Genomic DNA, 14154 nt, shown 5'->3' on the forward strand with positions numbered 1-14154 from the left:
TCTGTTCATGTCTTCAGCCCATTTTTTAATGGATTATTTGCTTTTTGGTTGTTGAGTTTTATAAGTTCTTTATATATTTTGGGTACTAACCCTTTATCAGATTTGTTATTTGCAAATATCTTCTCCCATTTCATTTTTAGTTTTCTTAATTGTTTCCTTTATTGTGCAGAAGCTTTTTATTTTGATGTAGTCCCAAATGTTTATGTTTGCTTTTGTTTCCCTGGCTTCAAGAGACCTATCTAGAAAAAAAGTTGCTATGGCCTATGTCAGAGAAGTTGCTAAGTGTGCTCTCTTCTAAGATACTTATGGTTTCAAGTCTCACACTTAAGTCTTTAATACATTTTGAATTTATTTTTGTGTATAGTGTAAGAAAGTGGTCCAGTTTCATTCTTTTGCATGTAGTTGTCAAGTTTTCCTAACACCATTTGTTGAAGTGACTTTTTCCCTTTGCATATTCTTGCCTCTGTCAGAGATTAAGTGACCGTATATATATGGGTTTATTTCTGGGATTTCTATCCTATTCCATGGATCTATGTGTCTGGTTTCGCTCCAGTACCATACTGTTTTGATTACTACAGCTTTATAGTATAGCTTGAAATCTGGAATTGTGATACCTCCACCTTTATTTTTCTTTTTCAAGATTGCTTTGGCTATTTTGTGTCTTTTGTGGTTCCATACAAATTTCAGGATTGTTTTTTCCAGTTCTGTGAAAAAATGTTGTGGGTATTTTGATACAGATTGCATTAAATCTGTAGATTGTTTTGGGTAGTATGGACATTTTAACAATATTTGTTCTTCCAGTCCATCAGCATGGAATATTTTTGTATTTCTTTGTGTCATCTTCAATTTCTTACATCATTTTTTTTTATAGTTTTCAGAGTACAAGTCTTGATTAAGTACCTCCTTGATTAAGTTTAGTCCTAGGTATCTTATTATTTTTGATGTAATTGTAAATGGGATTGTTTTCTTAATTTCTCTTTCTGTTGCTTCATTATTAGTGTATAGAAATGTGACGGATTTCTATACATTTATTTTGTACCCTGCAACCTTACTGAATTCATTTATCAGTTCTAGTAGTTTTTTGGTGGAGTCTTCAGACTTTTCTATATATAGTGTCATGTCATCTGAAAATAGTGAAAACTTTACTTCTTCCTTACCAATTTGGATGCCTTTTACTCCTTCTTCTCGTCTGATTGCTGTGGCTAGGACTTTCAATACTATGTTGAATAACAGCGGTGGGAGTGGACATCTTGTTCCTGACTATTGGGGAAAAGCTCTCAGTTTTTCACCATCAACTATGATGTTAGCTGTGGGTTTCTCATAAATGACCTTTATTATGTTGAGGTGTGTTACCTCTAAACCTACTTTGTTGAGTGTTGAGGGTCTTTATCATGAATGGATGTTATACTTTGTCAAATGCTTTCTCTGCACCTATTGAAATGATCAAATGGCTTTTATTCTTTCTCTTAATGATGTAATGTATCACCTTGATTGATTTCCAAATACTGAACCATCTTTGCAACTGGGAATAAATCCCACTTGATTGCGGTGAATGATTTTTTTTTAACATAGTGTTGGATTCAGTTTGCTAGTATTTTATTGAGAATTTTTGCATCTATGTTCATCAGGGATATTGGCTTGTAGTTTTCTTTTTTAGTGGTGTCTTCATCTGGTTTTGATATCAGGGTAATGCTGGCCTCATAGAATAAATGTGGAAGTTTTCCTTTCTTTTCTATTTTTTGGAATAGTTTGAGAAGGATAGGTATTGACTCTTCTTTAAATGTTGGGTTCTCTTTTCAAACCATCTGGTCCTGGACTTTGATTTGTTGTGAGTCTTGATTACTGATTTAACATCATTGCTGGTAATCAGTCTGTTAAAATTTTATATTTCTTCCTGATTCACTTTTGGGAGGTTATATGTTTCTAGGAATTTATCCATTTCTTCCAGGTTGTCCAATTTGTTGGCATATAATTTTTTATAATATTATCTTATAATCCTTTGCATTTCTGTGGTGTTGGTTGTTCTTTCTCTTTTTCATTTCTAATTTTATTTATTTGAGTCCTTATTTATTTGAATCCTCTCTCTCTCTCTCTCTCTCTCTCTCTCTCTCTGTCTCTCTGTTTTTATAAATGAGGCTAAAGGTTTTTCAATTTTGCTGATCTTTTCAAAGAGCCAGCTTCTGGTTTCATTGATTTTGTTTGTTTGTTTGTTTCTGTTTCATGTATCTCTGCTCTAATCTTTATTATTTCCTTCCTTCTGCTAGTTTTAGGTTTTGTTTGTTGTTTTTCTAGCTCCTTTAGGTTTAAGGTTGGGTTGACTTCTCTTGCTTCTTGAGGTAGACCTGTATTGCTGTAAATTTCCCTTTTCAAACAGCTCTTGCTGAACCCCAAAGATTTTGGATTATTTTGTTTTCATTTGTCTCCATGAATATTTTTATGTCTTCTTTGATTTCTTGGTTGACCCATTCATTCATTGGTTAGTAGCCTGCAATTTAAACTCCATGTATTTGTGCTCTTTTTTGATTTTTTCTCTCATAGTTTCATATGAAATTTCTAGTTTCATAGCATTGTGGTCAGAAAAGATGCATGGTATGACTTTGATCTTTTTAAATTTTTTAAGACTTATTTTGTGGCTTAATATATGATTTATCCTGGAGAATGTTCCATGCCTACTTGAAAAAAATGTGTATATACTACTGTTGTAGGATTGAATGTTCTGAATATATCTGTTAAATCCATTTGGTCCAATGTGTCATTCAAAGCCACTGTTTCCTTGTTGATTTTCTGTTTGGATGATCTATCCATTGATGTAAGTGGGGTGTTAAAGTCCCTTACTATTATTGTATTACTATTAATTACTTCCTTTGTTATTTTGTTAGTTTGTTATTAACTGTTTTCTATATTTGAGAGCTTCCATGTTGGGTGTATGTTTACAATTGCTATATCTTCTTGGTGGATTATTCCTTTTGTGATTCTATAGTATCCTTCTTTGTCTCTTATTACAATTTTTCTTTTAAAATTTTAAGGCAAGTTGATTTATTCTCTTATGTTAGTCTTATGTTAGCAGAAGATGAATCTCTGCTGTATTTATGTTAGAAAGAGTGAGTTTTAGCAAAACGACATCATCAAATTAACATTAAATTAATCTTGTTACTTTGAATTGTATTGGTTTACATTCGTGTTCTTACATGACTGATAATTGTATATGGGTTTTATAATTATGTAGGATCATGATAATCAGGTATTTATACCTAGTTATTTTATGTTTACATACTTAATATTATAATATAAATAATATAATGGAGGAAGCACTTGAATTTCTGTCCCTTATAAGGATAACCTTTTTTAACTCACTGGCTTCCTCTGCTGTGTGTGACTGTGTGGCTCACTGTGAGTACAGTGGGCCAGTAAATTAACCCCCTATTTCTTGCATATCTATTAGCAAAGATTAGGAGACATTGTGATGTGATGTGAATGGCCCTTAAAACTTATTGGGACTATTTATCAATAATCTTATCTAAGTGTGAAATAAGAGTCAGGGGAAAAACCTGAATTAAAAAAGAAAGTGAGATTTAAATTGTTACCCAAAAAACATGATGATGACCATTGATATTGGTAATGGTAGCAGCAAACATTTATTGAGCATTCACTAAGTAACCTGCAATGGGCCAGTGCTTTCCATGGATTACTTTACAAGCATACCCCTTTGAAGTAGGTGCTATTCCAGTCACCCCACTTTACATAGAAGGAACCCAAGTTAAGTGAATTGCCTGAGAAACACAGCTGGGATTCAAGATCAAATGTGTTGCCCTGAGGCCTGAGAGCTGAAACTTCTCAAGTGTGAGAAGAGGGTCAGGGAGGCTGTTCCGGGCTAGAGCCTAACTCACATCCAGAGAACGAAGACATGCATGTGGCATCTGCACAGGAGTGTCCTGGAGGACGTGCTGGCAAGGGAGTCTGTCCAGTTACACAGCCTGATGGAGAAGCTGAAACTATGAAATATTATCAAAGTGTAAAAAACAAAAAGAGAGAGAAAGAGTCTTCTTATACTGATGTAGGGAGTTTTATAGGACATCTGGAGCATGGAATAAGTGGATGTAGGATGACACACAATGAACATTTATTTAGAAAAGAAATATATATGTGTAAGTATGTGTGTGGGAGAGAGAGAGAAAGAGAGAGAGAGAGAGATTAAATCTTTGAATGCACAGAAGTGATCTGGAAAGATTTAATCCCAAACTTATAACAGTGTCTACCCCTGCTGAGGATGTGGGCTCCAGTTGTTAGTGGTGATGGTCAAAGGGACTTGAGCTTTGATCTAATATTTGTGTTTTGTTTCTATTTGTTTGTGAGCAGTTTGACTACATTTGTGTGCTTGGGTGATTTTGGAAAGATTAAGGCATTGATACAAAAAATGAGATATGGAGATAATTTGGAATTTCATATTCAGGCTGGTCCCATCTTCAAAGTCCCAGACTGGAAGATTGCATGACTCTGTATAAGCTGATATGATGCAAGGGATAATAGAAAACAAAATGACACTTAACTGAAAGAGAAGACAGCTTGGTTGGTAATTAGCTCCATTTTTTAAAGTGAGAGTATTTTGGAGTTCTAGCATTGGCATAGGGATTTAAAGAACATTCTGGTAAAGTCCTTTTTTTATGTCTATTTAGAGACGGGGGAGAGAGAGAATGTGAGCAGGAGAGGGGCAGAAATAGAGGGAGAGAGAGAATCCCAAGCAGGCTCTGCACTGTCAGCACAGATCCTGACACAGATTCTATGAACCATGAGATCATGACCTGAGATGAAATCGAGAGTCTATGCTTCACTGACTGAGCCACCCAGGTGCACCAGAAAGTCCTTCTTTAGGCCCAGGAGTAGGACTGAGTGTCAGAAAAGGAAGGAAAAGCCATTTGCTGGGCTCCCAGCTATGAGTGCATCCTTCCAGAACCAATGAGGCAAATCCGCTGTGCAGTTTTTCATGGTATTTTTTTAATGCTTCCAACCCTCTAAATGGCCAGTTCTGTGTGTTGTAGATGGAGATAAGAGATCCGGACTTCTGAACTTCTACTGGAAGAGATAAAATGTGCAAGCCCTTCGGGATGTTGGGGAGGCTGGGGTTGAACTGAAGAGGAAGACAGAGGCATGCTGATGTGAAGGGTATGTAATATCGAGATTATAAAACCCAGTGCATGGCACCCCAGGGATTTTTCTGGCTTCCGAGGTTCTACAATGCAGTTGGAGAGGTTGTGTGCTCTAGCTCTGATATGCTGGTATGGGTGTGACTTCTCTGACAGGGGCAGCTGCTTACCTGTTTCCAGGAATCTTAGGGATTCGGTGTATGATGCATTGGCCACAGGACCAAACCAACACCAAGGTGGTTGAGGAGAACATAAACTGTAGCCACTTACTTTATGGAGCACAAAATACATGCCAGGCAAGGCTCTAAGCCCTTTAATGGATTAATCCTTTTAATTTTCACAATACCACCATGAGCCAGGTACAGTTGTTGTCATTTTAGAAATGGGCCACCAGGGAGCACAAAGAAGCTGGTTACTCACTGAGAGTACATCGCGATGGTGGAGCTCCATCCCAGCATAAAAGCCTTACTCTGCTCCCTCTCTTCCTTTCTCATACATTTCCCACAACCTCTCTTCCTATCCCTGCTTTTCATCTATTTTTTTTTTTCATAGTATCTTAGGTTTCCATATGACAGAGAGTTAGCATCAGAGAAATGTCAGCATATGTCACTGGCAGATCGTATTTCCCCCAACTGGCCACAACAATATTGCTTAGAACCTTGCCATGCTCCCTCAGGCACAGAAGTTACTTTCCTTCTCCTGGAGTCTGGATGGAACTCAGTGACAGAGAGAGGGTGGTGGGAGTGACACTGAGTGACTTCAAAGCCAGATCATCAAAGATGACGTGGCTTGCACCTGGATCACTCATTCTCTAGGAACGCTTGCTTTGAGACCAGCCACCATTTTGTGAGGAAGCCCATTGGAATGGTGGCACTTGTGTCTTTCACCTTATATCTAGTCATACACATACCACTGCAGCTGCTTGACAACTATGAATAAATCTTATCTCTACATTGTCCAGAATGTGCACCATTTTACCCTACGCTTAGTAGGTGCAGAGCTCCAATAATAATGGAGGCGGCAGCAGGACCAAAATAGGAGGGTTTTTTTTTATTATGATTAAGGATAAATAAATGCATGTAAAATGTTAGACAAGTTTAATTTTTTAATTGTATTTTTTATTGCCTAATCCATCAGTTAACTTTTGCTGCCTGAAAAAACCACCCCGAGGGGCGCCTGGGTGGCTCAGTCGGTTAAGCATCTGACTCCTGGTTTCAGCTCAGGTCATGATCTTATGGTTCATGGGTTCGAGCCCCACATCGGGCTCTGTGCTGACAGTGCAGAGCCTGCTTCAGATCCTCTTCTCTCTCTCTCTCTGCTCCTTCCCAGATGATGTGCTCTCTCTCAAAACTAAACATTAAAAATTTTTAACAAACAGCCCCAAGATGTAGTAGCTTAAAATAGTAGCCTTTTTTTTTTTTTTTAGTTTGGGACTCTGCAGGTTGACAGCTGAGGTGGGGTTCTGCTGGTCTGGCTGGCTCAGCTGGGCTGACATGAGCATCTTCAGTCAGCTGCCAGGTTGGTGATGGTGGCCTCCCCTGGGATGGCTCCCCTCTGCTCTGCATGTCTCTCATCCTCCTGCATGTTAGGGCTCCGAGAGAGTGAGCATGCGTGGCTTCTTGAGTCTGGGGCTTGAAATGACACAGTGTGCATCTGCCAGATTCTTTTGGCCAAAGCAGGTCACAGACCAATCCAGGTTCAAGAAGAGAGAACTAGACTGCAGCCATTGGTGGGAGGAACTGCAAAGCTGTCTTGCAAAGAGCAGGCCTATAGGAAGGGTGGAGAACTGTGGCTGTCTTTGCAACCCACAATACCACGTGAAATGCTAATATTGTACTGCGGGTATTAACAGCATTACGATAGAGAATGGTAGAAAGGAACCCACGTGTATGGTTGATAATTTACGAGAAAAATGGAACTAGGCTGAGAAGAGAGGACAGCAAGAAGAAGCCGAGATGGGGAGAGAATAGAAGAGCCATGGGCCATTCTGTCCGTTCCCTTCCTGCCTAACTCTGTAAAAGGGGAATTGAGATGGGACGGGCATAGTAGAGCACAGGGAGAATAGTTGGTAGTAAAGACTTTCTTTTCTTTTGCTGTGCTCTTCTCCCCCATTGCCAGCTGGGGGTGGCAGGTGATGAAGGTGTGACTCTCATGTCTAACTTGGGGGAGCCAGCAGGGCTCCCCAGAGGAAGAAGAAGGGTCAAATGATCTGTCTACCTAATCGCTTTGTTCCCATGGGATTTCAGGAAGGCTTCAGCTTATGAACACTTGGCCCCTTGAAACTACCACAACATTTATTGTCGTATTTCATCATCATAATAGCCCTATAAGGGTGGGCTCATTATTATCCTTGCTTTACAGATTGGGAAACTGAGTGCTAAGAGGTCAAGTAGCTTGCCCTTAATCACAGTTGGGCAGTGGCAAAGGCTGGGTTCAAATCCGGGCTGTGCAATGGCTTCTCTAGCACACTTGGCTGAATCCTGTGATGCCAATGTGGCCTGAAGGTTTGACAGAAATGGTGGCCCCCATGCAGGTGTGATCAGAGAACATGGGGCTTACTCCTTTCCCTTCCCTTGGCCTGGCCTTCATTTGGATCCAGGTCTGAGGAGCATGCTACAGAAGGGCAGGGCTGGTGGGATGACATCACCAGAGGAGAATTTGTCAAGGAGCAAGTAAGCAGCTATCTTTGGGATGACCCCCACCTTCCCCTGGGTAAGCAGGAGTGGGTCATTTTCAATCCTACCTGGGTGATCCATTTCCTTCCACCCCCTCTCCACCCCCCCGGCTGAGTCCTGAGGCCCCAGGGGCTGGGATTGAGTGCCCTATTTCATGGCACCTAGAGGGTGCTTTGGAAGGGTCTAGAACAAACCTAGGTCTCTGCTCACCAGATCAAAATCCTCAGTCTACTACTGGGCCCATCCTAAATAGTTCCTCTGGAAATGCCTCCCATGCCTTAGCCAAGCACACCGAGGGCACAACCTGACTGGTGTCTTCCCCTGGACTCTTGTATCTTCTCTGATTCTTGGGTTTCTCCTCCATGTGACAGAGTCTCACTAATTACATATAATCAGTGGAGAATGCTTCATTCTTTCTGTTGCTCTCCCTGCTCACCGTTTAAAGGCTCATGCTGCCATCAGCTGGCTGAGAAATTTAAAGTGGTTTGTGAAGAATTTATCTCTTCTTGTCATTCTTTTTTCCTAGGTATTTTCCTCAGTCCTCCCTGTTCTTTCCAACATGCAGATGCAGCTTAGAAGCCCGATAGTAATAAAGAAAAGCGAGTCTTGCTTGAAAATAGTAACATTTCTTTATGGCTTACTGTGAATCATGTCCTGTTCTAGGCACGTAACACATTCTTTCCTCACACAGTCCTGAGAGGTAGAGAGGCACTGTTTTTGTCCCCGCTTTACAAAGGAGAAAACTGAAAGCAGTGAAGTCATCTGTGTATCATGGTCTCTGGGACATTCAAGTGCTTGATGAATGTTAGTTTTTATTTGTAAAAATGAGCCGTGCTTAGCTTGAGTCAAGAATTCATGTGCTGGGGCACCTGGGTGGCTCAGTCCATTAAGCATCTGACTGTGGCTCAGGTCATGATCTCATGGTTCGTGAGTTCAAACCCCGCATCAGGCTCTGTGCTGCCATCTGGGAGCCTGGAGCCTGATTCAGATTCTCTCTCTCTCCCCCCTCCCGCCCCTCCCCTGCTCACACTGTCTCTCTTTCTTTCTCAAAAATAAACATTTAAAAAATTATATATAAAAAAGAATCATGTGCAAATATTTATATGGGCATTGATGCTCAGACAGGGAAGGAGAGGGGTGGAACTGAGAAGGGGGAAGGCCATCAAGATGGACCATGAGTGGGTGACACTGAGAAACTGGGGCTTAATCCCGCTGGGGATCTGTGGGAGACAGTGTAGGATAGATCTTGGAATCATCCCACCAAAGGACATGGAAGCTGGGGTATTCTTGGAGAAATCATGGGGATCTTTTTAAAGTAATTGTGAATTTCATCACTCTATCCTGTGTGTTGCCACCCATTTGTCCAGGGAAGGAAACCGGGAAAAGCTATTGTGCATTACTCCCCTTGGCTTCCTATACTTCCCCTGTGTTCTCCGCATCAGCTGTCCCAGTCACAGTGCAGCATACCGCCCCCAACCTCAGTGGAAAATTCATAATAAGCATTTATTTAGCTCATACAACTGAAAGTTGGCTGGGGTTTGGCTGATCTGGGTTGAGCTCAGCTGGGTGGCTCTGCTTCTGGCATAGGTCCAGCTGGGCTTGGCCTCTCTTGGCTGAGGTCTAGGCTCAGGCCTGCTGCACCTGAGCATATTCTATGTCAGGCTTGTGGGCAGCTGGTACTCAATGGAAACTCTGTGTGTGACCGTGACAGAAGCATAGGGGTGCAGGTGGAAACCCAAGAGGCCTCTTAATAGACCTTTCTATATTACCTTATTGACTAAAGCAAGTCACACAGCCAAACCCAAGGTCAGAGGCAGAGAGGTATATTCTGCTTTTACTGGAGAAGCTTCTGCTACTGGCCGTGGCTTAGGATCAGTAAGGCACTCTACTGTGTTTCCTCTGTCAGGTGCTAAAGTGTGCAAATACAATGTGAAATTTAAAAGTTTTACCAATGCCAGTTTTCGTTATCACTTTGGGCAAAGTCCCAAATCTTTAACAATATTCTAATTTCCAATTAATGGGAGATGAAATGGTTCTTTAAAACTGCACACCCTCAGGTTCCAGAAACCTCTTTGCTGTCTCAGACCTCAGCTGGAGATTGTTGCCTTATCTCCTACGATGAAGTCTCAGTGTGGACTCACAAAGTGTCTGGAGCTGTTGAGCTCTGCTGTCCCACCGTGACAACTTGTTACCACCTGGGCAGCTGCCTAAATGGCATCTGCCCCTGCCAGTTGCTCAAGCTTGTCAGAATGAGATAAGAGCAGCAAGTGGAATGAATAAATTGTCAATTATATTGATGGGTGTATTTTCCTGCATTTCAGGAGAAGGATTGAATCCTGTAAAAATCTCATTTCTCTGCTTTTCTCAGTGCCTTGGCTCTCTCATCTGGCACGACTGCAGCTTGGCTGGAAGGAGAGGAGGCAGAGCTTTTATGTTGGTTGGAATTTGCAGCCATAAATTTGCAGGACTTTTTCCAAGTTAGCATGGAAAAGACTTGCCGTTTTATGCTTTTTGTGAGTTGTAAGTCATAAAGCATATGCTCAGGGTGGCTTGACTGTTGTGTTCTTGGCCCTGTAAAGGAGGTCTACTGAAAAAATAACCTAAGCCTTGAACGATTAAACGTCTTTGCAAATGCTCATAAGTTATTTTTACTGTGTCCATGTAGCAGCCGAGCAATCAAGTGAACACAGACCTTGATGCTAACGTCTTGACGATGGCACCTTCTTTGTCCCAACAGAGCATTCTAATTAGCCCATGAAATCATATGCTTCATTAATACTAAATCAAAATGCCTGTGAACTTAGTGGTTTGTTTCTGTTTTTATAAATGCACAAGGGTGGAGCAGAAAGTGCCGGATGTGTGAGCCAATTACTAAGTGTCACTTCTTGGTGGGAAGGATGGTGGGGGTGGGTAATTGAGACAGGGAAGGGAAAGCAGTTGTGTTAATGGGCAGATTACCACTGTGGGCAAGTGGGGCTCCATCCTGCAGGCGAGCTCTGGGAGAGTATTCGACCTCAACTCAGAGTTGCTTCACCAAGGAGTGAGGTTGCTGGGGTATTTTATTCACCAATTCCCATCCATCACTGGTGAGAAACATTTCAAGGGCCAGTGACTCACTGGTCTTCTGGTCCACTCATGGGTGAGTCAAGCCTGCTGCTGTCAGAGTCTTCAGAAAGAGTGCCACTGGTACTTGCTGTGAAAACCCTAGACAGCTGTGGAAGTGGTAGGTGCTGAGGGGACATGGTGAGGCGCTATTGGCATCTGCTATAGGGCACTCCAGAGATTTGGGGGAATGGAAGGAAGGAATTTGTAGCTTTTGAAACTGAGCACAGCAGAGGCTAAATACCGTGAAGGCCTTTAGACTGAATGGTGAGCATTCGTTTGGATGGTTATTTAATTTATTTACATTTGGCACAGACATACAATGAAACACTATACAACCATTACCAAAAGAGGGAGAGTTAATGTGCTGACATGAAACTCTATTCAAGTTATAGTTTTGGCTAGAAAGAAAGCACAGTGCAGAACAATATGTGTAGAATATGCTACCTTTTTTTGTTTTTTAATTTGACAGAGAGAGAAAGCTAGAGTGGGGGAGAGGGGCAGAGGGAGAGAGAGAGAATCTGAAGCAGACTCCATGTTCGGCACGGAGCCCAACATGGGGATCAGTTCCCACGACTGCAAGATCATGACCTGAACCAAAATCAAGAGTTGGATGCTTAACCAACTAAGCCACTCAGGTGCCCCTAGAATATGCTTTCATGAAAACATTGGTTTATAATTTACATGTCATAAAATTCACCCATTTTAAGTCTACAAATATGAGTGTTTGGGTAAATACATACAATTTTCTAGAAATTTCATGTAAATGGAACCATATAATATTTGGACTTTGTGTCTGACTACTTTCACTTAGCATATGTTATTAAAATTATTCACATCATAGCATATGTCAATAGTTTGTTCCCTTTTTTACTGTGGAATAGTATTTCATTGTATGGATATATCACCTTTTTGTTTATCCATTCTACAGTTGATAGAAATTTGGTTTGTTTTTTTGTTTTATTATTGCAAATAATGCAGTAATGAACATCCACATGCAGTCTTTATGTGGACATATATTTTAATTTCTCTTGGGTAGGTACTTAACCAGTGAAATTTCTGGGTTATATGGTAAGAATATGTTTAGTTTTTTAAGAAACTGCCACACTGTTTTCCAAAGAGACTGTATCATTTTATTGCATTCCCACAATGTATGAGGGATCCAGTTTTTCTATATCCTTACCAACAACTGGTATTGTCCATCTTTCTGAGGTTAGTCATTCTTTTTTTTTTAATTAAAAAATTGTAATATTCATTTATTTTTGAGAATGAGAGAGAGAGAGTCTGGGGGAGGGGCAGACAGAAGGGCAGAGGATCTGAAGCAGGTTCTGTGCTGACAGCAGAGAGCCCAATGTGGGGCTGGGACTCACAAACTGTGAGATCATGATCTGAGCCGAAGTTAGATGCTTAAGCAACTGAGCCACCCAAGTGCCCCGAGGTTAGTCATTTTGATAGAAGTGTAATGGTGTTTTATCGTTTCCTAATGAAACTTTATTTGCCATACTTTATTTGCCATTCATATATCTTCTCTGGGGAAATGTCTATTCAAATCTTTTCTCATTTTTCTTTGTTTTCTTATTGATTAAGAAGGGTTCTGGACTGTTGTAATTTTTTTCTGTAAGGTCAAAATTATTTCCAAAGAGAAAGTTAAAAAAAAAAAATCCCTGCCTCCATCATTGTCCCCGTGTCCCGTCAGAATGGTACACTCAGGAATTGTCTTGTGGTGTTACATCCTCAGTAAAAGAAATAAAAGGAAGGGCGAGATCAGATTTTTGATCTTTTGCCAAGAAGTGTCATTGGTAAGGACACAGTGGATCTTTATTTATTTTTTATTTTTAAAAATTTGTTTAAATGTTTATTTTTTTTGAGACAGAGAGAGGCAGAGCATGAACGGGGGAGGGTCAGAGAGAAGGAGACACAGAATCTGAAACAGGCTCCAGGCTCTGAGCTGTCAGCACAGAGCCCAACACGGGGCTGGAACTCACAGACCCCTACATCATGACCTCAGGGGAAGTCTGACGCTTAACCGACTGAGCCACCCAGGCGCCCCTAGGACACAGTGGATCTTTATTAAATCAAAATATACTTCCTCAACTACTTTTTCTCTGTGAATGGGAAATTGGTGATTTAAAAAATGTCCAGATGTTGGATAAAGCAAAACATGAAAGGGCTCGTTATAATCTTTCTTTTTTTCAGTCCCTGCAGAGGTCATCTTCCTCAGCCTTTTCCCTCCGCATATGGTAAGGTCAGGCACTTGGCTGTGTGTCCTACTGCCAATGTAGATAGATTCAGACCTGGGGAGCAGAGGAGTGAGCCGAGCTGGTTCGCCCATGGGCACAAGCACTTGCTTCAGGGCGCCAGCGTGTTCCCCAGTGGCGCCCCCATTCACATCTTCTCCGCGTTGACACTGTGCACAGCCAGCGGGTCTGTGGAGTTGCCTCTCTTTCACTTCCTGCCAAATCTGCTATTTCTTCTACATTTTCTCATATAACGAAAGTGAACTAAATATATGCCTGTAGCTAAATTTACAAAGTTCAAGCAGAAATGAATAAGCTAGTTACCTAATAGCAGATGGAGTATAAAGAACAATGAGATGGAACAGAGATAACGGCGGTCCGCATGCCATCTCCTTGACTTAATGGCTTTCAGGTTTTCAAATATTTAATGCGTACCAATTATTCATTCTTTCATTCATTCATCGAATCTTTAGGAAATCCTACAATGCATCAGACACTTTGTGAGGCCAGAGGGTGTTGGTAGTGAACCAGTGTGACAAAGTCCTCTGCTCTGAGATTCTCACACTCCTGGGAGAATTAGACAATATATAAGCAAGTAAATACACAACATATTCCAGGTTATACTAAACATTACAAAATGAAACAAAATACAGTGAGGAGGTAGAGACGGATGGAGTCATGAAAATTCTGGAAGGATGGACTACAGAGGATTAATAGATCTAATTGTTTAAATCTATTTATTCATTTTAGAATTTATTTTCAAATTTTCCTATAACAAACTTGTATTGCTTTTGTAATAAAAAGGTTATTCTAAATTTACAGTAAAACAGTAGATTTGAATTTTACTTGGTTAATCAGATCACTTGTTTGTATCCTAGTTTTTAACCAAAAATATTGAAAAAAATCAACTGGAAAATAAAACATAGTCTTTATTATCTGGGGGTGTGGTTTCTTAACATGTTAGGAATTTTGATATTTGGAAATACAAGATAAACAAAT

General features: G+C 40.6%; 1 protein-coding gene across 1 annotated transcript in view; it reads left to right on the plus strand.

Moving 5' to 3' along the window:
- RIN2 (Ras and Rab interactor 2) overlaps nt 1–14154 on the plus strand; it is a 222022-nt gene that overhangs the window by 40465 nt on the left and 167403 nt on the right. Inside the window, exon 2 of the mRNA XM_042980975.1 lies at nt 5037–5160. The gene's annotated coding sequence lies outside the window, so the exon portion shown is untranslated. The remainder of the gene's footprint in view (nt 1–5036; nt 5161–14154) is intronic.

This window comes from Panthera tigris, chromosome A3 (assembly GCF_018350195.1).
Source record: "Panthera tigris isolate Pti1 chromosome A3, P.tigris_Pti1_mat1.1, whole genome shotgun sequence".
NCBI lineage: Eukaryota > Metazoa > Chordata > Mammalia > Carnivora > Felidae > Panthera > Panthera tigris.